Source organism: Chamaea fasciata, unplaced genomic scaffold (genome assembly GCF_029207755.1).
Source record: "Chamaea fasciata isolate MVZ Bird 193981 ecotype frontalis unplaced genomic scaffold, bChaFas1.0.hap1 SCAF_45, whole genome shotgun sequence".
Taxonomy (NCBI): domain Eukaryota; kingdom Metazoa; phylum Chordata; class Aves; order Passeriformes; family Sylviidae; genus Chamaea; species Chamaea fasciata.
Window position 1 is genome coordinate 1215153 of NW_027094130.1, and position 25804 is coordinate 1240956.

Genomic DNA, 25804 nt, shown 5'->3' on the forward strand with positions numbered 1-25804 from the left:
GGCAAGGTTGTTACCCATTTTTCTTCTGCCACAGGACTTGTTAGACACTGTGTTTTTTCAAAGGACTGCATGTGCCTCTCCCCAGTTTGCTTCTTTCTCATTCTACAGAAGAAGAGAGCTGAAGGAGTTTCAGGCATGTGAGTGCCTGATCTGTCTTTCCCTCCAAAGTCTGTGCCTCCCAAAGCCCTGGTTACCTGCTGTGCTTTGGCATGAGAGCCGTTCCAGCCCGAAACACAAGGGCAGTGGACTTCAACTGCAAAGCCTCTCTCTGCAATGGGATTGCTTTGAGCCTGCAGCCTCCATGGGCAAGGGTTTTGTGGGGCAGGGGCCATCACAGCCTGTGCCCTGCACACAGAGCCAGGAAAAGGAGCAGATCCTGCTGGCTTCTGCTGCTGCTGATCCGAGCAGCAACTCCCTTGGGAGTTCCCCCAGGGAACTTCACACCAAGGGCTTCCGTCACTGTTGTGGCTGTGAGAACTTGTTGCTTCCCAGTTCTTCACCATCCTTGTGGATTTCTGAGAATTTCAGCCCAAGTGTCCATGGCCCTTCCTTCATCCCCAGCCTGCAGCACAGTCCCTGCGGCCTCCCCCTTGCTGCAGCTCATTTGCAAAGTGCTGCCAAAGGCAGCGGAGCTGGCTCAGGATTCCTGTTGGCTCCTGGGCTTCAGGATGACCTTCAGAGGGACACTTGGAGCGCTTCCTGAAGAGCTGCCCATGGCATGGTGGGTGGATTTGTCCTCCCTGGGTGCCTCTGGTTGGAGTTGAAGGCTCCATGCAGTCCCGGAGTTTTCTCAGCCACCCTTGCAGTGAGTTCTCAGCCAAGGTGTGGCTCTGCTGCCATCCCAAATCTGTGCTTTCCTTGCGCAGCCTGAGTGCAAGTGGGGCATGTGCTGGGCACGGATGGAGATTTCCATGGCCAAAATCCTCCAGTATTTACAACTGCTCATTGCTCTGGACAGCACAAATCACAAAACACCCATCGCAGTTGACAATTGTATTTTCTTGCAGATTCCTACAGCTGCACTGCTGATCGACAAATACACCAGAAGTGATTTCACATGAAAAATGTCATTTATTACAAAATGCTTCACCGGCGCTGACACTATACAACTATGTATTTAATTTAACTATATATCTCAATTTAAGTTAAAAAAGGGATTTTTTAAATTTTTACAACAATGCTATGTAAAAATATAGAAATATCCACTTCAGTTAAGAAAACCTTAATTTATTGCCAACATCTACAACAACTCACTAGACACAAAGATCAATTAGGTGTTTAGCAACTTAATTTATTACATATTACTGCAAGCCTAAAGCCCATCTAGGAATACAAAAATATCAGTAGTTCTATCTAAACCGTCGTCTACAAAGATCTCAATCGATACAATGACACAACTATACATCTCCAAACATGTTTAAATAGAAAGATACACCCAGATACACCCACCTCAAAATACAGAAGTCAATACACATATGTAAATAGAAAACTAGATATATTTACTTCTAGGAATACCAATATACCTATTTAAAGAGCCATATAACTCCAACTGCATAAATAGAAATACCTACACAACTGTATTCATGGGAAATAGAATTAAAACACACATCGAACAGCATACTTACATATACATATACTTACATCCATATATACATATGTTATTACAAAGATGTATGCATATATACAGACACATATATATGTAGCATACATTTATAAATATACCAAGATACATACAGAAATATTCCTATACAAATAGTAACTTGCATATATAAATATCCATGTAATTATTCCTCTCTATGCTACAGTCCATATATCTTTAAACAGAAATCTAAGCAGAGGGATTGCCGCCGCCCCATCTTCAAAGCCTTTCACTCTGTTCTTGCTTCCTCCCCTGCAGAGCAGCACCCCTGGACAAGGACAGCAGATGTCACTGGCTCAGGGGACAGTGCCTGGGGCCACCGGCAGCTCCCAGCGCTCCAGGGACAGCCGGGGCTGGAACTGCTGCTCCGCCCGGCCCGGCCGCCAGCTCGGACCCAGCACAGCAACAGGGGACACAGGGGGCACAGGGGGAGAAACAAGAGCTGAAACAGGCAGCTGAGCGGGGGAAAAGGTAAAAATGCAGCGTAGACCAACACAAATATCACTCTATCCGTCTCTATCGATTCACAGACCGTCACGGGGCTTTGCTTTGTGATGTCAGGGCACGGTTGCCACGTGGTCATGGTGACATCGCAAGGTTGCCTTGGTGCCCGGAAGGCCTCAGGGGTGTCAGAGCAGCTCTTGAGCTTGCTCAGTGCAGGAGCGTCCTGCACCTTGAGGCGTCTGTCAGTGGGCACGTGCACACTGACAGGAGACTTGCTTTTTGATAGTGTTGGAGAACAGTTGGCAAACTTGCACAGCAGTTGCCACAATGATTGGGCAACTCGCCGCTGCAGTTTTCACTGTTTATGGAGTTACTTATTCCTGCTATTTCCTGACTCACCTGGCAGGTAAGTAGAGGTTTTCCCTGAGTGTCACCTAACCTGGTTTTTGTGCCTTCCTGCTCTTTCTTAGTGACTGGGTTGATTTGGAAACAGAAAGGCCATTGGGATGCCGCTTGGGTAAAGCTCCTGTCAACATGTTCAGCTCAAAAGGGGGTGTGTGTAGCCAGGGCCGTGCGGGCAGCATTTGCAAGGGAGCCTGCAGGGGTTGCGTTCCCTCCGTGGGAGAGTCTGTGGCAGCAGAGTTTGCCAATTCCTCCATTGCTGGGTCAAGCAGGACAACTTTGAAAATGTAGACTGGGAGGCCTTCTTGGAAGGTCTTCTAAAAATGCTCTGGTTGTCTCCAGTTTTCTCAAAGCATCTGCTTCATTTTCCCTTGCCTACTGCAGGTCACCTGAGCCGGGTATTCAGAGGTGCTGATCCTGAGGTGAGTAAGGAAAGAACATTTGATGTTCCTGGTGTTTAAAATTGTGCAGCAAGCTGTGAGCTTGGCCTGTGGCAGTAGAGTGTAGAGGGCCAGCTGAGTAGGCTGCAAGAAAATCCATTTCCATGTCTGCAGCAGCAAGAGCAAAGGCATCACTGCCTATTTCCTAATTTTCCATTCCAGAGCTTTAAAAGAACTAAAAGATCAGCTTTGCAGAGAGAATGTGCTTCCTGATAGTAGTCAGGGGGGAATATGTAATTTGGAGCAATTTGCAGTGTCCAGTTGAATCAGCCCATTAGAATTTAGTCAGAGTGACTTAGAATCCCCTTGCTCTCCACGTTGATGATTTGTGCTTAGTAGAGCTGGTTCTAGAGCTGAAGAGAAAGAAGGTTCTAAATGATAGGTCATGCCCTGTGTCTCACGCTCCTGTCTGTCCACAGATCACTGAAGGAAGAACAGACTCCCCTCCGGCTTCCTCTGCTCCTGGACAAGAAGCCGAAGAGGAGCCAAATGACCACAAGGCTCCAGCTGTTGTCACCCCACAGCCGGAACTTTCCCAGACAGTAAGTGCCACTTCTGGAGGGTGCTGTCTTTAGTGCGAGGCAGAGCTGCAAGTTTCTGAGCAGCCAGCTCTTGCTGTTGGTGGCTGAGGATGCTGAGTGCTGCAGTCCTGCCAGACCTAGCCATTCCCCTCAGCCAGTGACAGCTGGAAAATGGGCTTTGAGCTGCCGTGTTTAGGCCCCAGCTTGCTGGGATTCTGATAGGGGCCAGCCTGGAGCAGGAAGGTTCCCTGTCTGCAGAGGAGGGAGCATGTCAAAGGCACTGTGCTCAGCCTTGGTGGATACATAGGGGACGCTGTGTTCTGGGGACACCTGTCCCTCTCCACAGACTCGCCAAGTACCCACAGGCACCAAAAGTCTTGATCTGAGAACACAAGCTCTTTGGGGTGGTTTGTCCCCGGGAGCTTCTTGGCTGTGCTTACCCGGGAGCATTTCAGAGACACACTGGGGATGTGGAGTTGCTGTTTGAAGACAGGGATCTTGGTGCCTTTGTTGCCAGGTTGTTCTTTTGCCTCTTCAGGCAGAGCAGTCAGTAGCAGAGCAGGCAGGCACTCGGAGTCCACCTGTCTTTTGGCTTTTAATAAGCTGCTAAGAGATGATGTGTTGTCCATGAATCTTTGGGGGGGTCACTCTTCTCTTGTGTGGCAAAAGACACGTTCCCTGTCAGCTTCCGAAGAGGCTGTTGGAGCTTCAGACCCAGATGGAGGCTGATTGTACTGCTAGTGTCACAGTGGGACAGAGTGAAGGGCAGGGAGAGGGGAATTCAATGGAGCTCTTGGGACTGAGGAGGCCAGGAGTCCCCCAGGCACTGAAAGCACAGAGCCTTGTCATCTGCAGAGATCAGCACTGGGACAGGAGGGTTACAATGGAAGCAGAGGTGGGCAGGGAAGCAGAAAGAAGGGGCTGAATGAATGTGATTTGTACGCTGAAAAAGGAAAAAGCTGAGCCTGATGGCATCTCCCAGTCACTTGCTCTGCATCTGTGTGTACAGAACGTGGAGGCAGAGGCACAAGCAGAGCCGCCCAAACCTCCGAGTGACACCATGGCAGCAAGGAGGAAGAGCAGGGAAGACATCAGAAGAACTGAGGATCAATGGAAACTCCATCAGGAGAGGGGCAATCAACAAAACCATGTAAGCGGAGGAGTAGTAGCCACTCCCCTGATGGAAGGTTCTGTCTCCTGTTCTTTACGGAACTTTGGAGACAAGCTGCAGGCAGAGCTGCAGAAAACTCGGGCTAGGATCAAGGCATGGGAGAAGAGGCTGGAGAAAGAAATGGAGATTCTAGCAGAAGCCCGAGCGAAAATTTGTCTCCTCCTTGAGAAGCGAGAAGCTCTACAGAAACAAGTGAGTGAATGAGCAATAGCCACTGCAGTCACCAACCTGGTGCTTTCTGCCCTTCGTGCCTTTCCCCTGCAGAGCAGCAGGGGGGTGGGGTGATGCCTCTGAGTGCCGTCCTGCTCCAGTGTGTGCCACAGGCACTCTGAAGGACACTCCCTGCTCTGCTGAATCTCAGCTGCTGCCCTGCACAGTGGCACTAGTGCTTTGGCCTTTTGGCCAGCAGTCATCTGAATGCATTCCTGCTGGCCTCTTCCTGCTCTCCTTGTTTCTTGAGGTGTTCTTGCAGGGGAACACGGTGACCCAGATGGATCTGGAAAGAAGCTGTCTGTATCCCTTGTGAATCTGGTCCTCTCCCTTTCCTCAGAGTCGATGACTCTTGGCTGACAGGGACAAGCTGGACTCTCTGACTGCTTTGTTCTCTTTGACTTAAGGTGGAAGTGTTGACATCTCGCCTGGCAGCCTGCAAAGATTTCCATCAAGTGACTGGCAGCAAGGAGCCCCAAGATTCCTGTGAGGCACAGAAACTGTCCCAAGCAGCAGCGCTGCCGGTTGGACACGTTCAGAAGATGCCGGAGGAAAAGAGGACTCCATGGGAGAAGGTAGAACATTTGAACAAAGAGCTGCAAGTGTGTCTGCAGCCCTTGGAAGGGGAAAAGCGTCCTTGGGAGAAAGCGGAATGGTCATTTTGGCAGTCACCCTTCAGAAAATCCATGCAAATGCATTTTGGAGAAAATGGACAATGAATCTGGCCTTGCACTCCAGTCAAACCAGCCTTTGGCTTTGAGCCATCCAGTTTGAGGAGTGGACATCAGAACAAACCCATGGCAGAGCCCTGCATGTGGCTGACAGCATCTTGCTAAGGGCTTGCACTTGAAATGGGATCTGGGGCTAATCTCTGCCAGCCACTTTTCTTTCTGACACAAACTCCTTTGTTGTCTCAGATCTCCACAGGCTCTTCTGTTGAACCTGCAGGAGCAGCAGTGTCACCTGAAGGCACTAGTGCTGGCCAAGCTGTGCAGTGGAAGCCGGGCAGTTCGTTCATCTCCAGCACTGACACGGCTTCTGCTCAGCAACAGGAGATGGAGGATGATGAGGATGAGTCCCTGGAGCTCCTGAGTATGTCTTGTGTCTTTCTTCTCTGAGGGACAGTGTATTGTGTGCACGTGCCAGCACAGCTGGACCCAATGATCCTCCTCACTTTGGTGTCCCAGGAGCATTTAGGGCTCCCCACAGGAGAGGCTGTGCTCCAAGGCAGCAAGAGAGTGCTCTGGGTGTTCCCGCTGCCTCTGAGGGCAGCTTGGACGTGCCTGGGGTTTGCCTGAGCTTCCCCAGCTGCTAAAGGCAGAAGCAGGGGTTGTCCTTGCATCAGCAGAAGGCTGTGAGCTAGCAAATGATCTGGGCAAGTCCTGTGTGCTAGTGGCCAAACTGGATAGAATAGTCAGCTTCCTAAATTCTCCTTAGACTCCTGACTTCTCATCTGCCATCCGAGCAAAAAAAACCTTGGGATCTCTGCTTTGAAGTGAACATCTTGCATTTTGTTTCCCTCAGGGCAAATGGCGAGCATGGAAAATCCCCTAAGGAAATACATTGAAGAGGAAATTGTTGGCAGAGGGTGAGTCCAACCACAGTTACTTGTACGCAATCATGGGGCAACGATTTGCTGCTGGAACATCTGTCAAGGGTGAAGTCAGGCAAGATGCAAACATATTCAGACACTGGGGTTAGTCTGCCCCATCTCTCAGTACCGGCCAGAATTTGGAAGTGTGGTCAGAAGGAATTGTCAAAGACACTTGGATTTCATTGCCAGAAACAGCAACCACCCCTTTTTGTAGCAGGCAGATAACTGTTTGAAGGAACATTTCTTCCCAAGAGTTTGCTGAAGGAAATAGTGTGATCAGGATAAAAACTGCCCAGTTTAGAAACTGAAATCCAAGACGAAAGAATCACCTGGCCTTTTGAGCTGAGGCACTAAAGCCCAGTGCTTCAGAAACAGGCCCAGTGCCCATGCACTGGAGAGGAAAATGCATCATCTGCCTTCTGGCAGAGCCCTCCTGCATGCTGCAGGTTGGAGGCATTTCCAGCAGACATCTCCTGTCTGGACTGGCTTTCACTCCAAGGTCTAAATGGCTTCTCCTTTCTTTGCTGCTGTTTTGTTTCTAGGGCTTTTGGAGAGGTTTGCAGAGCCATCGACACTGCCACAGGAGGACAGGTAAATGTCAAGAGCCCCTGCAGATTCTGCTGCTCTCCAGGGCTTTCCTCTCTCGTGTCAGCTGTGGCTGCAGCTGTGGCTAGAGCTGTGCTGCAAAGGCACAAGAAGCACAGACTGGTGCCAGCCAGCCAGCTGCATTTGGGACAGTCTTTGTCCTGCTCAGCTGCCAGAAGGAAGGCAAGGAGGGCAGCGGTTCCTTTCAGAGAAGGACGCTCTCCCTGGCTCTCAATTGCTCCAACAAAGGTGGTGCCTTGGAGCATCTCACTGCTCTCTGGGGCTACGGCTTCAGAGTCCTGAATTCCCATTTCTGGCTGCCAGCAAATACATCTGAATGTTCCTGCCAGTTCCTTAGCCACCTGCAGTGCTGCACTTGGGAACTGCATGTAGGGAGAGATCTGCAAGGCGTCCCTAAAAGCCCCAAGCCCTGCCTATAGCCCGAGATGTATCCACAGAGTACCAAGGCACGCATTTCTTCCTCTGAAGTACGGACAGAGAAACAGAGAGTGTGCTCAGAGCTTTGGGGGGTGAGAGTTGACACACCATTTTTAACAAGTGGACAAGGCAAATTGTGGTCAGTGGCAAAGTGTCCTGGAACTGGCCCCCAAAGGAGCAGAGAAATGAGCTGTAGGAATGTCAGTTCCTAATTACTCCTTTGTCTAATCGCAAGGCACTTTGGCAGAGCTCACCTGTGTCATTGCAAAATCACTCGCTCCATGTGTGTTGTGGTCTCATTCCACCAGCTTCTAAAGTTACTGATTTTCTGTGTCATTCTAGGTGGCCATCAAGAAAATCAATCTTCAAGGACCGAATAGGAATCAACAAGCTCTTAATGAAATCATGGTCATGAAGAAGAATAAGAGTCCCCACGTTGTGGATTATTTAGACAGGTGAGTGGTCATGGTCTCTTCCCATGAAGGTTTGTTTACATAGTAAAAGCATGCGAGGTTAAAACCCCACTTTGGACACTGGCAGAAAATAGAGCTGTTAATAATCAGTTAATTATTATTTCTCTACTCATCTCCAATGGATGGGAAGAGAGTGTATTTTGCCTGCATGTGTCTTCCCTGGCTTTCAAACACTGAGTTGGAACACTGGCCAAAAACCTGAATCAACCCTCCCATACTAAGTCAATACCTTGTAAGCTCACTGCCTCCATGTTGTCTCAGGATTGATTTTTTCAAGTTTCTTCAATGCTGATGAAGCATGCTAGGGAGGATTTCCCTTGGATTGTTGCCCCTCTTTTCCAGGGCTGGCCATGCCAGGAACACTAGGTGCTCCTTTCCAGAAATACCATGCGGGACAGGTTTTTCATCTTGGCTGATACTAAACTGTACTTTTTGCTTGCTGGCCATCTAAAATATCTCCTTTTTCACAGATGTGCTGTTCTCCTTGAGACTGCACAGACTGCAAACAATGCACAGCCTAAAGGGAGTGTCTATTCCTTGAATTCTGTCCTTGTCACAAAGGGACCCGGAAACAAGAATCAAGCAAAGAAACCAATGTATGCATGTTCATCTGCATGGCCTTGTTCCCTTCTTTCAGCTACCTTGTGCTCGACGAACTCTGGCTGGTGATGGAGTACATGGATGGAGGCTCTCTGGATGATGTCATCGCTGAGGTTCGCATATGTGAACACCACGTTGCAACCATCAGTCGAGAGGTGAGGGATCCCATCTGTGCGTCCCAGGGCTTGGGCAGGATTGTCTGGGAAAGGGGCTCAGGACAGGAGCGATTCCGTGAGCCAGGCTTTGTTTCTGTGTGGCTGATATGCTCTGGGCAAGCAAGAGCATCTCAAGTGAACTGCCTGCCAGTGCCCCTGCACTCACTGGACTCTGTTCTTGTCCTCTTCTCTCCCGCTGTTGCACTTTCACTCTGGCTCTTGTATTTGCTCTTCTCCATCTTGCCTCTCTAAACTTTGGCCTGTCTGCACTGCATTCCTTGCCTGTAAAAGCAAAGGTGGGGGTGGCACTGTTTGAAAGGAGCAGCAAAGAAGAGAGACTCATTTCTCTGAGTCCTCAGCTGGAAAGGTTAGCAGTGCAGCCAGAATGCTCTGTACTTCTGAGCACATCCACTGCAGCAGCAGTCGTCCTGGCTGGTTTGCAGGGCAGAGTCTACACCAGCCGTTGCTGTTGCTCTTTGGCAAGCTGACATGCCTTTCTTTAGAAAGGTGCTGCCCTGCCTGTGTTGGAGCAGCGAGCTCTTGCCCTCAATGGCACTGTCTTCTGCCATTACTCCTCATTCCCCTGCAGAGGGAATCTTGGAGAGCTCTTTCCTTTGTTGTGTGATAAAATCACATCACTGATTTTTGCCCTCCCGTTTCTGGTTTCTCTCTCAGTGCCTGCAAGGACTGCATTTTCTCCATTCCAACCACGTGATACACCGAGATGTGAAGAGCCTCAACATCCTCCTCAAAACGGATGGCTCTGTCAAGCTGGGTCAGTATTTTCTTGGTCAGGTGCAGCATTCCAGGGATATGTGGGCTGTGGGGCTGCTTTTGAGTGAGAGCCAGCCCCCCCAAAACGGTGCTGGTGGCAGTGCAGGGAGCCTGTTGTGAGCTGACCACGCGGTGGCAACGTGCACAGACCTATGGCAAGGATCGAGCAGTGCACAGTGGCATTGCTCTGTGTGTGTCCCTTCCAGAGGGAGGGGGCTACAAGTCTAAAGCTTCAGGGGAACAAAAGACACTGCTGGAGGCCGTGTAAAAAATGTGGGGATTTTTGAAGCAGCCAATGCTATATTTCCTTGGCTAAAGTCCTGAGGAAACAGAGCAGGGACAGTTGTCCAGGAGATTCAGCAGCACATTCTCGAGCTTCAACTGGGCAATTCTTTTCCTTGCTTTCCTAATTGCACAGGATTCAAATAAAAATGGTCTTTTGCTCTCTCCCCAGCTGATTTTGGCCTCTCTGCTCAACTCACCTATGAGCAGAGTAGACGGAGATCGGTGACCGGGACTGCTTGGTGGATGGCGCCTGAAATTGCAAAAGCTGAGTCCTATGGCCCCAAAGCAGACATCTGGTCTTTTGGAATTGTGGGCATTGAAATGGTGGAAGGAGAACCTCCTTATGGGAATAAAGGTCCTCTCTCGGTAAGGTGTAAATACTCTCTGATCCCGCTGTCTTTCTCCCCCATCCCACGTTCTGTGTGCCATTGGACAAAATGCCATTGCCATCTGCTGGAACTACTTCCACCACGGTCCCTTTCTGAAAATGTCCCTGCAGCACATCAGCATCTGCTGGGGTTTTGGTTGCATCCATGGGGGAACTCAAGCCTTAGCCCAGGCAGACAATCTCCCTTCTCAGGCAACACTGGGCTTTGGCTTAGAAGTCCTTCCAGCTCTTTTGGCCGTGTAGATGGCCCTACTAACAGGAAACAAGCATCTTAGAGCTGCTGTTATCTTTCCTGAAATGAAGGAAAGTAACCCAAACCCAACAAAGTTTCTAAAGCAGTGGTTTGGAGAGAAGTGTACCCCCATTCTTCTCACAGGGAAACTTGCCTTAACTGAGGGATTTCCTTTCTTTACTTTTAATTACCATTGTTTTCAAGAACCAAGGAAAAAGCTTGATGACTTTTATAGCAGCTGTGCTTAAGGGACCAAGAAGTGCTGCAGAGTTGCTTTTCATGTAATACTCCTTGGAAATACTAGAGTGAGTTAGTAGAGCAAAGTCCCTCTTCCAACTAGCCTGTCAAGCTGCTCAGGTGAATCCTCAGAGAAGCAAAGGTGCTTTTGCTGATGTAGTTTCCACTAAGGAGGTCAGTCAATGAAATCAGCTGCCAGGGCAAGATCTGCTGGATGCTGGAAAAGCTGTGACTGCATCAGGCTTTGGGTTTTTTGTTGGTCCAGGAAAGTCATCTCTTCCTCTGTGCCACGGCAGAAACTGCCACTGCAGAGCGCAGCTGAAACAATGGGATCTGGGAGAGCAGTTCCAGATGTGAAAGAAGCAGCTGAGAGACTCGTCTTTCCTTTTTCTCCAGGCTCGATTCCTGATAGCCACCAAAGGGATCCCAAAGCTGCAGCAGCCCAAGTTTCTCTCCCCTTTGCTGCGTGACTTCCTGAGCTGCTGCCTGCAGAGAGACGAGGAGCGGCGCTGGTCTGCCAAGGAGCTGCTGCAGGTAAAATGCCAAGGGGCTGCGGGGGAAACAGTGTCCCAGGGACGGGCTCCTCCTGCACTGAAGTGCCAGGCATCAGATGAGCCTCGTCCTCCTCGCCTCCACTCTTGGTGCTGTTCAAATGAGAACAGCCAGGAATCCTAGACTGGGCTGGGCTGGCAGGGACCTGTAAGGGTCATCTGGTCCAAGTGCCCTGCAATGAGCAGGGGCGTCTTTCAAGAGATCAGGATGCTCAGACCTGAAATATTTCCAGGCCTGGGGCATTTAGCAGCTCTTGCAGTAAGCTGTGCCACTGTTGTCCCACTGTTGCTCCTTAGACCTACTCTGACTCAATCCCCTTTTCATTGAAAAAAAGATTACCCTGCCTTTGGGGCTCTTAGCTTGGAAAGTAATGGTTCATTCTTGGCTTTTTTGTTTTCCTTTGTGCAGCATCCATTTGTAACATCGGCCAAGCCTACATCCAGCCTGGTGCCACTCATCCTTACCTTTAAGAGGTGGAAGGAGTTGACAGGAATGGACCAGTCACTTAAAAACTTTTTCTTCCATCACCAGCATTGTAGTAGATTGTAGAGTAGGATTTTAGCCTAGGATTGTAGGGTAGTATTTTGGCCTAGGATTGTAAATAAAGTTTCTGAAACCTCAAGTCATTTTGAAGATTGTCCTCCTTCTGAGCCTGTGAGAATGCTCAACATTTCCTTCTGAACTGTCCATTTTTGCTTAGAGGTGGAAAGTGACATTGATGCCTTCTTTGGTACGGTTTGAAGGGGGAGTAGGCTCTTCTTTCGTCATGCTCTCCGGACCGCAGTGCCTTTGGAATATGGCCCAGGGGCTGGGTTTTACCCAGCTGTGGCACTTGTGTTTGAGGCAGAAAGGGCAGTGGCATTTGCAGGCAGAACCAAAGGACGAGTGGGGCAGCCCAAATACCCTGTGCAGATGCAGGCCTTGAGCTCTGACTCGAGAGCATTTGGGTTGCTGCCACTTGCATTTGTATCCCTAAGTGCAATCTCTTTGTCTGGGGGAGAGTTTTGCCCAAGTGAGACAGCAGAAAGATCAGGGAGGCTGCTGGGAAAGGCGCGGAGCTGGTGCAGAGCTGTCAGCGGCTGCAGGGTGAGCCCAGGCCCCGCCTTGCCCAGGCTGGAGCCCCAGCAGAGCCCTGGCAGAGCCCGGAGCAGCCTGAGCCGGGGCAGAGGCAGCTGCAAGGAGGCCCTTGGAGCTGCAAGAGGCAGCAGCCCGGCCCTGGGTGCCTCTTGGGGGCCCCGGGCGAATCCTGCGCTCTCAGAGCCCAGCTGGCAGCCGGCTGCTCCCGAGGGGAAGCGTGGCCGTGCTGGGCACAGCACAGACCGGTGGCATCGGCCGTCCGGAGCGTGCACAGGAGCAGAGAAAGGCAAACCACAGCCGAGGGCTGCAGGCCTGGCTGAGGATTGCCACCCTTGTGCCGGCTGCCCTCTAACTCCTGGCCAAGGCGAGCAGTGTGTGCAGCGCTCTGGGCACAGGGGAGGGAGCCGGGCTGCTCCGCAGGCTCCGGCACAGGGCAGCCTCCTTCAGGCACGGCGCTTCTGCCGGGGGAACCGAGGCCAGCGGCAGGCAGGGACAGCTTGTCAGGTCACATCTGCAGGAGCCGGGGCCTCACACGGCTCTGGGAGGAAGCGCCTGCAGTGCTGGAGTTGTGCACTGAGCCAGAGCAAAGGGGTGAAATGCGGAGTGTTCTGCAGAAATATTCCGGGGCGCCAGGCCAGCCTGCTTTGTGCTCTCTGGCACACAGCAAGCACTGTGCAATGCAGCCCTGAGCTGCTGGGAGAGGGGTGTTAGAAAGGAGCCAACTCTTAGATGAAATTAAATGGGGAGACAAAGTCCTCAAAGCCAAAGAGAACTGTTTCTGAGGAAGGATTCACCTGAGCTGGGTGTGTATCTCCCTCTCCCAAGAGCCAAACACACACACAACACACACACAGAAAATGCTGCTTTTTACTGCCTTTCCCAGCCCAGGGCGAACCGTGTCCCCTTTCCCTTTGGCCGGGAAATAGGAAACTTGTATTCTGTCCCCACCGCCTCCTTTTCTGACCCCTCCCCTCTTCCCCTACTTCCCTTTTGGTCTGGTCTTCACGCTGGCCCCTCTCCCAGCTCACAGCAACACCCAACAAATCAACTAGAACAAATCCAAACCCTAAATAACAACACCTAGAACCAACAACTTTCCTTCTTTCTTCTAATAACCCTTCAGCTGAAGCAAAATATTACCTCCTATCTCACTGAGGGAATCGGGTATGAGCCTGAGGCTTGTGCTTGAGCAGTGAACAGATTTGGGAGTAGAAAGGTTTCAGTCAGCAATTTGTGTTTTTCTTTCTGAATTGCTGAAGGAAAGACACACTCTGGCTTCAGTCAGCAAAAACATTTTCAAGGTGCATTGAGGACATGCTTGTGAGCAATTCCCAGAGAAGGCAGGTTTTGAGAAAATGTTGAACTGTAACAAATTGTGAATTCCCTTTGCATTAACAGAGTGTTGAGCCCTCTATTCCTCCGGAGCAGTGATTGATGTGTGCAAGTGGCTACCTTAGCCTTGAGAATAGAGTAGTCTTCCCAAGAATGTAGCTGGAATGAATTCAAGGGGAAAAGAGTGGTTGTAGGAGGCTCTTGGGCATCAGAGGAGAATTGCAGGAATGGGATGTTCCCCAAATGACCACCAGAGACTCTCAAGAGAGCCCTACTCTCCTGTCAGTAACTTCTGAGAAGCGATTTAAATATGTCAACTAATTTGAGGGAATGTTTAACCTGTGAGTTTCAGCACAGTAATGAGTAGGTCTTGTTTCCATGGTTACAAATGAGTAGGTGGGATTTCTGGCTGAGCACGTGTTAGGAAAGTGATTCCCCACGCACCCAGCACTGAAATAAAGTCATGCCTCCTTTCTCACACCGAGCTGGCACCAGGGATCGGAGCCCTTCTTGGTAACTTTGATTTTAGTCGCTTCTGTTGAAAGGTGAAAATGAAACCTTTTCCAGCTGTTCCCCTCGGGTTTACATTTCTGGGGGCCAAAGCTCTGTGCTGCAGGTGGCCCGGGTGTGTGCAGAGCAATGCAGCCTCCACAAAGCCCTTGGTTTCCCCACAAGTCGTCATGATTTGTTGCCAGGTGTGCCCAGCTGTGGCAGGAGAAAGAGCCCGCAGTGCAGTGGGCGCCGTGCCCTGCCCGGCCAGGGCTCTCTGGCACAGAGGAGCAGCAGCAGCACCTTTCAACCCACTCCTGCCCTGGCCTCACCTGGGACACAGAAGCCTCTGGAAATCAGCACCACCTGGCCCCTTCCCAGCCTGGAGCAGCTCCTGCTGGTGGGCACATCCTGCACTTCTGCTGCTTCCGAACAGGAATCAAGGCACAGGGGGAGACGGACATACAGAGAAGCCCTGGGCTAGTGCAATAAATGGGCAAATGCATGGGGGAATGTGTTAGGAATCATTTCAGCTGTCATGCCAATACTGCCTTCTCTCCTTTTCTCCCTTCACGTTTCCTGTTCTTTTCCCTCTCACATTTCCACCCCTTCCCCCTCCCGAGTCTCACAGTTTTCCTGTCATGTTTGCCTCCCAAGTTTTACTTCTTTTCCCCACCCTTTTCAGCTCCCTTTCCTCACACTTTACCTCTCACATTTCCCCACCTTCCCACTTTTTCCTGCTTTTTTGTTCTCTCATGATTCTCACAGTTTTTCCCTCATTAATCCTACCATTTTCTCCCCTCATGCTTTTCTCCTTTCATCAGTCATTTTTCTCCAGGTTGTCTCCTCATGTTTCTCACATTTGTCCTCGTGTTTCCCAGCGTTTCCCTCTCCCATTCCTCCCACTTTTCCCCTCACATTTATCATTCTTTCCCCCTCATGTTCCTAATACTTTTCCTCTAGCATTTTGTGCCCTTTTTTCACTCTTGTTTCCTGCCACTTTTCCCATCAAACTTCCCACCCTTTTCCCCCCCTCATGTTTTCTGCCTTTTTCTGCCCTCTGGTTTCTCACAATGTTCCCCTCAGGATTCTCACCAGGTTCCCCTCACATTTGCAGCCTGTTTCTCTCTCTTTGCCAGTAAACTTTCTCACTCTCTTCCCCGCACATTTCCCTCCATTTTCCCCATATGTTTCTCACCCTTCTCCACTCACGTTTCTTAGAATTTTCCCGTCATATGTCCTGCCTTTTACTCCTCTCACCTTCCTCTCCTATTTTCACTCACATTTTCACCATTTTCCCCTCCGTTTTCTCACCCTTTCCCACACAGGTTTCCTACCCTTTTCTTCCCTCACACTTCCCTCCTTTTTTCACTCCCATTTCTCACATTTGTCACCTCATGTTTTCTGCCTTTTTTCCCCTCACATTTCTTAACCCACTGCTTCCTGTCAGTGACTCTTCCTCTTCAGTAGCTGATGGGCTTCCCTTCTTTTTTCCTGCAATCCCCTCCTCCAAAGAATGGGTGCCAGAGCAGCGCTCCAGGAAGCCCCTGCCCGTGTGTCTGCTGAACAGAATGGCTGTGCTCAACTTGAACAATCTCGTGAAGAACAACCTAAACTGCAGTGGACTTCCTCCTTCAGTTTTGGTTTGTATTTCAATTCCCACATGGAAACTCCCATGGGAAAAAATTTCTGGCTGACTTCAGAGGCCAGGACAGAACTGAGTGGTTTCCCTCCTGTCCCCCAGCCCTTCCTGGCCCCAGGGGCTGATGGCATTTGTACTCCCTCAGGTTCATCTCCCCACACCAACACCATGGGGGTGCTCAGGCCTGCTCTGGGCACTGCAAACAGGGGCTCCTGAGCCAGAGCTGCCGTGTCTGTGCCTGCAAGGATGCGGCCCCCGTGTGAGCTGGGAGAGAGGCCAGGGCTGCAGAGGGGGGATGTTGTTGGCAGGTGCATGAGGACGCTCTGGGACGCTGCCCGGGGGTGTCCAGCACAGTGGGGATGGATCAGCCCCTGCTCTGCTGCTCCTTCCCGTCTCCCCCAGGGACCCTGCAGAGCCCCAGCCGGGCTGTTTGCCCCCAGCCTGCCCACGGCCACCCTGGGGCTGCTCACGGGGCTTTTCCGTGCACAGCATTGGGCCTGGGCGTGTTCTGGAGAGAGCCTGGGCAAGGAGCCTGGAGCAGCGAGGCCCTGCCCTGAGGCGTCAGCGCTGCCCCAGCGGAGCCCATGGCCTGTCCCTGCTGCAGCCCCGGCACTGCCAGCCCCAGCCCTGTGCCCGGCGCCGAGAGCACTCCGGCCCTACAGCAACACCAGGGCCAGGAGGGCAGCGGGGCAGGGCCACGGGAGCAGCGCTGCCAACACCAAGGGATGCTGCTCCTGGGCACAGCTGCTGTGCCAGCACTGATCTGCCCCCAGCTCTCATCCAGAGAAGAGAACCAAAGGGGGATCTCTGCAGAAAACTTGCCTGCCAGATCCTTGGGTTCCTTTAAAGCCACCAGGAGTGCAGCCCCTCATTGACACAGTCTGTGGCCACAGGGAAGGTGGAGACAAACAAAATGAGAAATGGCACAAACAGTGACACTGCTTTGTGGACAATATTACAAAAGTAAAACAAAGGAAAAGAACCTCCAAAGTAAAGCAACAAGAGGTATCAAAAATGACTTTTATGACAAGTGATTTTGAGAAACTGGCCAGCAGTTTAATGTTTGTGAAACCATCCAGCCATCAGTTTTCCACACTGCAGCCTCGAGCTCCTGCTTCCTCAGGCTGTAGATGAGGGGGTTCACGGCTGGAGGCACCAGCGAGAACAGAACTGACAGGGCCAGATCCGGGGATGGGGAGGAGATTGGGGGGGCTTCAGATATGCAAACATGGCAGTGCTGAGGAACAGGGAGACCACGGCCAGGTGATGGCGGCAGGTGGAGAAGGCTTTGTGCCGTCCCTGCTCAGACGGGATCCTCAGCACAGCCCTGATGATCTGCACATAGGAGAAAACAATGAACACAAAACAACGTAATCCTAAAGAGATGGAAAAACCAATGAACCCAAACTCCCTGAAGCAGTAGTTGGACTAGGAGAGCTTGAGGATCTGGTGAACCTCGTGGAAGAACTGGCCCAGCGCATTGCCATGGCACAGGGGCAGGGAAAATGTATTGGCCGTGTGCATGAGAGCATTGAGAAAGGCACTGGCCCCGGCAGCTGCTGCCATGTGGGCACAAGCTCTGCTGCCCAGGAGGGTCCCGTAGTGCAGGGGTCTGCAGATGGACACAGAGCGGTCATAGCACATGATGGTCAGGAGCAAATACTCTGCTGACATGAAGAACAGAAAGAAAAAGAGCCGTGCAGCACCTCCCGTGTAGGAGATGGTCCTGGTGTCCCAGAGGGAATTGTGCATGGCTTTGGGGACAGTGGTGCAGGCCGCTGAGGGCCAGGTTGAGCAGGAAGAAGAACATGGGGCTGTGCAGGTGGTGGCCGCAAGCTATGGCGCTGATGATGAGGCCGTGGCCCAGGAGGGCAGCCAGGGAGATGCCCAGGAAGAGGCAGAAGTGCAGGAGCTGCAGCTGCTGCGTGTCTGCCAATGCCAGCAGGAGGGAAGCGGCTGATGGAGCTGCTGTTGGACATTTGCTGTGGCTGCACATGGGGACATGTTCATGGATAAAGGACAGTGACAAGTCAGGACAGGCTGCTTTGAGCCAAACATGGCTCATTCCCTGTGGACTGTCCCACTGTGATTCACCCACCCTTGTTCCTGCTCTGGGAAAACCTTCACCCAGGTCCCTGCCTGAGCTCCAGTTGTGCTGTCTGAGTGTGCCAGGAGCAGCCAGGCCTGTGCATGGGGGCTCTCCAGGAGCCGTCCCTGCCCCGCTGCCCTGGGTTTTTGGCCATGTGGCAGAGGGACAAGCCTGGATATTCAGGATTTGTCAGTGGAATCACTCCTAATGCAGAAAGGCTTGTTGCCATCTTCACTCCCACTTCTAAAGGGCATGGAGAACAGGAAGGAATTATAGGCATTATTTTCCTGCCCACACATCATTCCTGGTTCTCTGAGGTCAGAAATCCCCAGCATTTCTGCTGCACCAGACCTTGCCCAGAGCAGAGGGATCCCTGAATGTCTCACCCTCTCCAAAGGTCTCTGGGCAAGGTCCTCAGCACCCCCTTCTGCCAAGGACACTCACAGCTCCCTTGGCAAACCCAACAGCATTTCCTCAGCTGTGGCATCTCTGCACTTCCCCGTGGCACATTCAGGGAACTGCCAGAGGCTCTGGCACAGATCTGCAGGCAGGAGGGCAGCTCAGAGCTTGGAAGGATGCAGCAAGGAGATCCCCGGGTGTGCCCATGATGGGATCTCAGGGAGGGGGCTCAGCTCATTCCCCTTTCCCATGGACTGCTTTGCCCGCAGCCACACAGCTCACAGGGAAGTTCGGACACCCCATTCCCATGGACACAGCTGCCTGGCAAGAATCCCAAGGGCAGTGCCTGGCTCAGCTGCTGCAAATGCCAGAGCCTCCCTGAGAGCACCAGATGACAGTGACAGTATCAGGGGAGGGCAGAACCAAGAGAAGATGTTGTGGGGCTGTGCCTGGGAGGGCAGGGCAGACACAGCCAGGCACTCAGGACAGTGTTCCCGTGCCCAGCTGTGCACAGCACCTCCCACACACCCACAGTGCCCTCCTGCCCCCAGCACTGCTCTGTTCAGCCCCCTCTCCTTCCCTGAGCCTCTCCCTGGGCCTGGACATTTCCCTCCTGAGAGGAGCCTTGTCCCTGCCAGTGCTCACAGAGCCCATGCCACCCTCTGCGCCCTGGGCCCAGCCCTACAGAAACCTGCCTGTCTGCAGGGCCCGGCCTGGGGCAGGGTCTGTCTGCAGCTGGGCAAGGGCAGCTCAGGAGAGCCCTGCTGGGCCCTGCAAAGGGGATGCTGCTGCTGCTGCTGAGGGCTGAGGAGTGGCTGAAGGCCCTTTAGGAGGCTCCCAGCAGAGAGACTGACCACCCAAAGTTACAAATCAGGAGTCTCTGTAAATGATTAAACAGGACTCTGATGATCCTAGGTGTCCCTTTCAACTCAGAATGTTCTGTGGTTCTGTGATTACAATTCCTGTTCTGCTTCACTCATCCTCTTTTGCCTATAATCAGAAGAGAAAAAAACCCCTTGCAACAGCGTTACAACAGTGAAGTAAAAACCAGACCTTTCTTGGAAACTTCCAGGTGTCTCAGTGGGAATGAGGAACACCCAGCCCCTGATTTCAACAATTGATTAGAGGTTGATTAATTAGGATATTTAACAGAAACATCGAATAGGAAATTCAGTATCCACAGCTACAAACCCCTGGGTCAACCCATTGGAGTAGGTCCAAGGGCTTCTTTGTGCCACTTTTTTTTCTGACTGCTCACACTCTGGTTTAAAAACAAAATGTTCATCTTGTAGGTCCACTTCCTGACAATAAGACTGGGCAGTATTTCAGGAATATATTTTGAAGCTTATTGTTCTACAATCTAAGATAAAGGGTAGGAAATGTTGTAGAGTTAATGAAAGATTATAGTAATACAAGTATATAAAAGTAGTTGAATAGAGTCATAGTAGTTGAATAGAGTTGATTAAAGATAATAGTTTTATAACTACATAATAGTAGTTAACAGAGCTACGAATAAATGAAAAATGCATCAAAAGCAAAAATGTTTTTGTCATCACCCCAACTTTCCCATCCTTCTCCAAGCAGGAAATTGAAAACACTCTCAGGAAAGCTCCTGGTCTTTGCAGCAATACCAGGCTTAGCTTCCTTTGGCAAGTGTCCTCCGGAGCTGTGCCCAGGCTGGTCTGGAGCTGGGCGCAGCCCTGCCCCACACAGCCCCTCTCAGCAGCAGCACCTGCCCTGCTCAGGGTGGCTCCTTCCCCCCACAGCTTCTCCCCAGCGCTGGCAGCAGCTCCCCGGGCCAGCTGAGAGCTGTCCCTGGCAGGCAGCAGGGTCCCTGGCCCAGCGCAGCGCCCTGGGCTGCAGGACCCTGCTCTGCACGACAGCCCTGGGCACCCCTGGCTGCAGCCCCGGCTGCTCAGCCCTGCAGCAGAGCCCGGCAACAGGGAGCTGCCCTGTGCTGTGCCTCGGGGGCTGCAGCAGGGACACCCAGCCCTGCCCTGGGGCCACATGCCTGCTCTGCAGCCACGCTGAGAGTCCTCCTGGAAGGGCCTTAAAGCTGTGGGATGTGCCGGCTTCAGGAGATCCCTGCAGGAGCTGCAGCTTCTCTTCCCCCAGCCTGGGAGTGACTCTTCCTAACGCTGCGAGGATTTGTCCCCCAGTGAGCCCTCAGTGAGCTCTGCTCTGTGCTGCCAGCCCAGGCTGAGTTGAAGCCCTCTGTGCCTGTGTGCTGTGCCCGGGGTGGCTGCAGGCAGTGCCCCAGCCCTGCTGGGCTGGGCACAGGAGCTGCTCCTGGGCAGAGCTGTCTCTCTGCAGCGCTGCCCTTGCCAGGAGCTGCCTCTGTGCCAGGAGCCCGGCCCAGCTCAGCAGCACAGACACGGCACAAGGGCTTGAGTGACCCTCTCCAGGCTTGTGCTGAGGCCCTGAACATCAGTCCCTGAGAGGGAGCTGGAGAAACCTCTCAAGAATTCAAAGTCAGAATCCAGCTCCAAAGTTTCTTGAAGTTTTACTGGGTCCCGCTGAGGGACACGACAGAGAAAGTGTCCCCAGGCCCCAGCCAGAGCAGAGAACTGCAGGCAGTGATGACACGTGGGGACAAAGAGGAGCCAAGTCTTGGTGCCCTGGGCCACAGCAGCCTCTGTGCCACCAAGGGCCGTGAGGAGTCACCTTGTCCTGAGGCCCTGGAGCCTCCTGGCACAGCCCCGGCAAGGCTGGGCACTGTCAGCCCCTTGTCCTGCCCTCAGCATCCCCCTCCCATCCCAGTGGCCTCAAGGATGTGCTGGAAGGAGTCCCTGGGGAGCCTTGGTCAGGAATGGCCCTGGGGGCTCCTTAATGCTCCCAGGGACTGCAGGCTTTTCAAAGGACTTAGGGCTTTGCTTTTGCCTTGGAGTCTCAGAGAGGTTTGTGCAATCACGGCCTCCAGTTATCTGCTTTAATTAGTCCCTTGAGAGGCTTTGTCAGTAATGACACTCAGTGCACTCATTAATGCTTCAAAGCACTTCAGGTTTTTAAAGGTACTTGATGCTTCCCTTTTAAAACTGACTTTGTGAAAGGTCTGTGCCATTGTTGCCCAAATTATCTACTTTAACAAGTCCTTTGTGATTCTCAATCAGTAAAAGCACTCAGTGGGGCTCATCAGTAATTCCAGCTACTCAAGGTTTATTCAAGGACTTTTTTTTGGCACTGAGTCTGAGAGGTTTGTGCACTCGTGGCCTCCAATTATTTGCTCTAATCAGTCCCTTGAGATTTTTACTCAGTAACAACACTCGGTGGAGCTCATTCATGCTTCAAGGTAATCGGGGTCATTTAAGCACTTCTTTTTGCCACTGAGTCTCTGAGAGGTTTGTGCAATCATGGCCCCAATTATCTGCTTTAAGGAGTCCCTTGAGAGCTGTGCATTGACACTCAGTGGGGCTCATTCATGCTTTGAGATACTCAGGGTGTTTAAGGTACTTTGGGTTTTTCCTTCCCACACTGAGTCTCTGAGAGGTTTTGGTGCAATCCTGGCCTCCAATTCTCTCCTCCAAGGACTCCATGAGGAACCTGTGTTGGGGATGGACCTCAGGGTGACCCTTTAATGCTTCCAGACACTTTGGGTTTTTCCTCTGACTTTGACTCCTGGAAAGGTTTGTGCAATCTCTTCTCAGGCCCTGAGGTTCCAGGGCTCAGCACCAAATGCATCACTGGGCTCATTAGGAGAAAGCAAGTCCTGACAAACCACGGCTGTGCCTTGATTTCCTTCTGGCCTGGTGCAGTTCCTTAGGAAGTCTTTTTTTCCTAGAGTTATGGAGAAATATTTCAAAGAGCGTCGAAGGAATCAACACTCTTCTTTTCAAAGGGGGTATTTTTCTCTTGAGAGCAGAGGTCATTGCAGCATTCAAGTGACTGATACTGATCCAGGGTCTCTCCTAAGGAAGTCTGGCCTGGTCAGAGGAGCTGTGCCTTGAGGTCTGATCCACTTTGGACAACCATGCTCCACATTCCCTAACCCCATCCTGCCTCTCCTCACTCACCTGGGACCTGCTTTGCTCAGAGAACTGGGTTCACTCAGACAAAGAGAGGTTTTCTTCCTTTCTTAGCAATCAAAAACTCCTAAGTTCCAAACAATCTCCTCAATTTGTGGCAAGCCCAAGGTGTCACCAAGGAGGTTCCCCTTCCCCAAGGCAGAACCATGCAAGGAATGTTTTAGACACCAATGAAGATGCACAATAAACAAAAATTTAGAGTCGGCTGGAGGCAGAATTAGACCAACTCCTCAAGGACAGACAAGCTTTGAACTCCTTGCAAGTCAAAGCTCCAGGTGGGTTGTTGGGAGGTGTGCGTGAGGCAAGAGTGAGGGCAAGGGAAATGCAGAGAGCCCTGGAAGTGCTTCTGTGCACACAGGCTGTGGGGAAGGGCGCTGCAGCCCAGGCCTGGGCCAGGAGTGAGGCTGGATCATCATCCCAAGCTGCCCGGGGCCATGGCAAGGGGCTGTGGCCATGGACACTGGCCTGAGCCCAGTGCCTGGGCCCCTTGCCCAGGGCTGGTGTCAGTGGCCAGAGCCAGAGGGGATCCCTTGCTGGGGGCTGTGCCACGGCCACCTGCCCTGTGCCGCGCTGGCTGCTCAGGCACCGCGGAACCAGCAGCAAACGCCGCTGCCAGGGCCAAAGGCAGCTCAGCCAGGCAGAAAGGGGCACTGCTGGGCACTGGTTCCATGGCAACCCTCCCTGGGAGACCACACCTGGGTCACCTGTCCCGGCAATTGCCACGGAAACCCGGCTCATTGGGAATGCAATGGTGGACAAAGGTTTTAGGAGGGCCTGTCCCAATAGGACAAAGGGTGCTGGTTTTAAACTGAAGGAAGGGAGGTTCAGATGCGGAGAGATAAGGAAGAAATTTCTGAGCATGGGGCTGGTGATCCACCAGGACAGGCTTTCCCAGAGAGCTGGTCAATGCCCCCTCCCTGGAAACATTCAAGTCCAGCTGGGACAGGGCTCTGAACAACCTGATCTGGTGAAAGATGTCCCTGCTCATCGCAGGCGTTTGGATGAGATGAGCACTGCAGAGCTCTTCCCATCCCAACCATTCCAGGATTGCATGGGGAGAAGGGGTTGCTCACTGGACTCCATCCACTCCCTTGACTCCTCCTTGTCTCTGCTGGAGCCCACATCCAGCAGCCAAAGCCAGCCCCTTCTCCGGCCTTTCCCCCCCTGCCCCAGGGGCTGCCAGAGCCAGGGAGGCACAGGTGACCTTGAGGCTTTGCAGGGCTCAGGCACAGCGGCTGTGCCAGAGTCAGGGCTGAGGTGTCACTCTGCGGGCTGGGGCAGAGCCCAGGCAGAAATGAGCCCTGAAGCAGCAGCTGTGCAGTGGGGGCCAGCAGGCCGGGCTGCCAAGGGAGGCTTCTGGCCATGGCCTGGAAGCAGCTGCTGCTGCCAAGGTGCCTTTGGTGCCTCAGGCTCTCCCTGGCACAGCTCCCAGCACGGCACTCTGCACTTGTGCCCGAGCCCTTCGTTGTGTTGGCTTGGCCTGGGGCTTTTCCTGCAGCGGGACCTGCCCTGGTCATGGCACAGGAAAGGCAGTTCCTCATGGAGCAGGAGGCTCTGCCTGGAATGGGCTCAAACAAGTCCAACAAGGCCCTGTTTACTTCAAAATTGCTTCCTAGAGCACTATATTCTATATAATTGTTACAGCTCCTATACTGTGGAGTAAATAACTCTCTTTTCTCTATTTGCTCTGTTGTGTAAATAAATCTTTCTGTCTAATCCTGATCAGAATCAATCATAGCTGCATTTATGGAAATATATCTGGTATTGAATCGGTAATCCTGGGGGACAAATTGCATTGCAGTTCAATTCCACCTGTCCAGTCTTTTACACGTAAACCTTTGACAAAGTCTGGGACTAGGATTGGATCCAGCCACTCCCAGTCTCCTCTCTTAGATGGAATTTGAAAAGTCAGGCATCCTGGAGGGGTTTGAGGATCCATGGTGTCTGTTGGGTGTCATTTCTCCACCTCGTGACTCAGCAGGAGTTTCTCCAGTGAAGAAATGAAGCTTTTGCCTGAAGCTCCCACTCTGCCCATGACAGGAAGCTGTCAGAGTCTGTCCAAGGATGTGATATGCCTCACGACTGTCTCCAATGATTGAGGACTGAGACCCCAGGCTCTGAAAGCAGCCCCTGGCCTGGCTGAGGTGGAACGCTTGCCAAGTCTCGGAGGAGTGGTATGCATCTCCATGAGAGCGGAGTGCAAGAACAATGGAACTGGTCACAGTGGACTGAGCCAAGGCTGCCTGTCCAAACTGGGCTGTCCGTACTGGAGGTACGGTTTGCAGCTTGTTCCTGACCACTCAGCCTTTACACAGCTGGCTCCCGCTTTGGCTCTGTGCCCCTTGCTTTGCTTCCCGCCTTGACCAACCTATAAAACCTCTGGAGACCCCCGCTCACTTTTGTGATCACCCCACTGGAGAAGATCGCGTCTATAGGCATCGTTAGGCGTCAAAGACTCGACCCTCCACGTTCATAGCTATAATCCCCTTCCCCTCTTTCTCTCTCTTTCTTACTATTTTTTATTTCTCTCCCCACTATGGCATTTGTTGCCACTGAATAAAGGTGCATTTGTGATTGAGTAAACTGAGTTTGTCCCCCGCTGTGTCTTTTGTGCTCTGAAATCCCTAAAACAAACCATCAGGTTCCCTGCGTATATTTGCGGACCCTGACATTAAATTGGTGTCACGGACAGGATCTTGATGGACAGAGGGGTTGCGGGTTTTGTATAGCTTGTAACAGGGGAAGGACCCTCGTCTCAGCCGCACCTAGCACGCCACTTGGGTGAGCGCTGTTAGAAAGCAAGGGGGGCCAGGGAAAATTCCCACACACTGTACACACCCAGGCGTATAGCACTCCCTCTCATCAGGATTTCACAAAAGGATCTCATTGTGCAAAAGATGGGACTGTAGTTAGGTTTTGTGTGTTTTGGGCTGCTTGGTGTCGTTGAGGAGACAACTCTTTGGAACTAAGGTGAACCTCCCAGGCAGTTTTGGTCTCCTCGCCCATTCCAGGGAAGCAAAGGGAAACAGTTTTAGCTGTGCCTTTGGTGTAACTTGAAGTGTACCTCCCTGAGAGTGGTTTTGGTCCCTGCACAAAATGAGTGAAAAAGATAAGAATGCATTTTATGCTTTGCTAGTGCAACATGGTGCTAGACCTTCTTCAGATGGAGAAAGGTGGGCACAGAATAATTGGTTTAACTTTGAAAACATTGTAGATAGAATATATTCTTTGCAACATGATGCTAGATACAAACTGGGCAGAAATAAAACCATTCTTTGCTCAGTTTTGGGGGCCTGTCTTTCGGCAGCCATAGAAACCCGTTTTGAACGGGTGAGTGAAGAAAAAGCAGTAATAGAATCCCTGCAGAATTTGGTAGAAGCTTTGCAAAAACAATTAGAACAGGAAAGAAATCAGAATTATTTGCTGCAGATTTCCCTTGCAGAAGGGCGAAGTAAAAACTTAAAATCTGCAGATTCACCCACAGAAGGAAAAATAGAAGGAAAGGAGACATACAACATGAAACAAATACACCCTCAGAAAGAATTAGTACACATGCAAAATTGTGGGGAACACTGTTGCTCCAACTTGAGACCTCTCATCAAAACAGAATATAA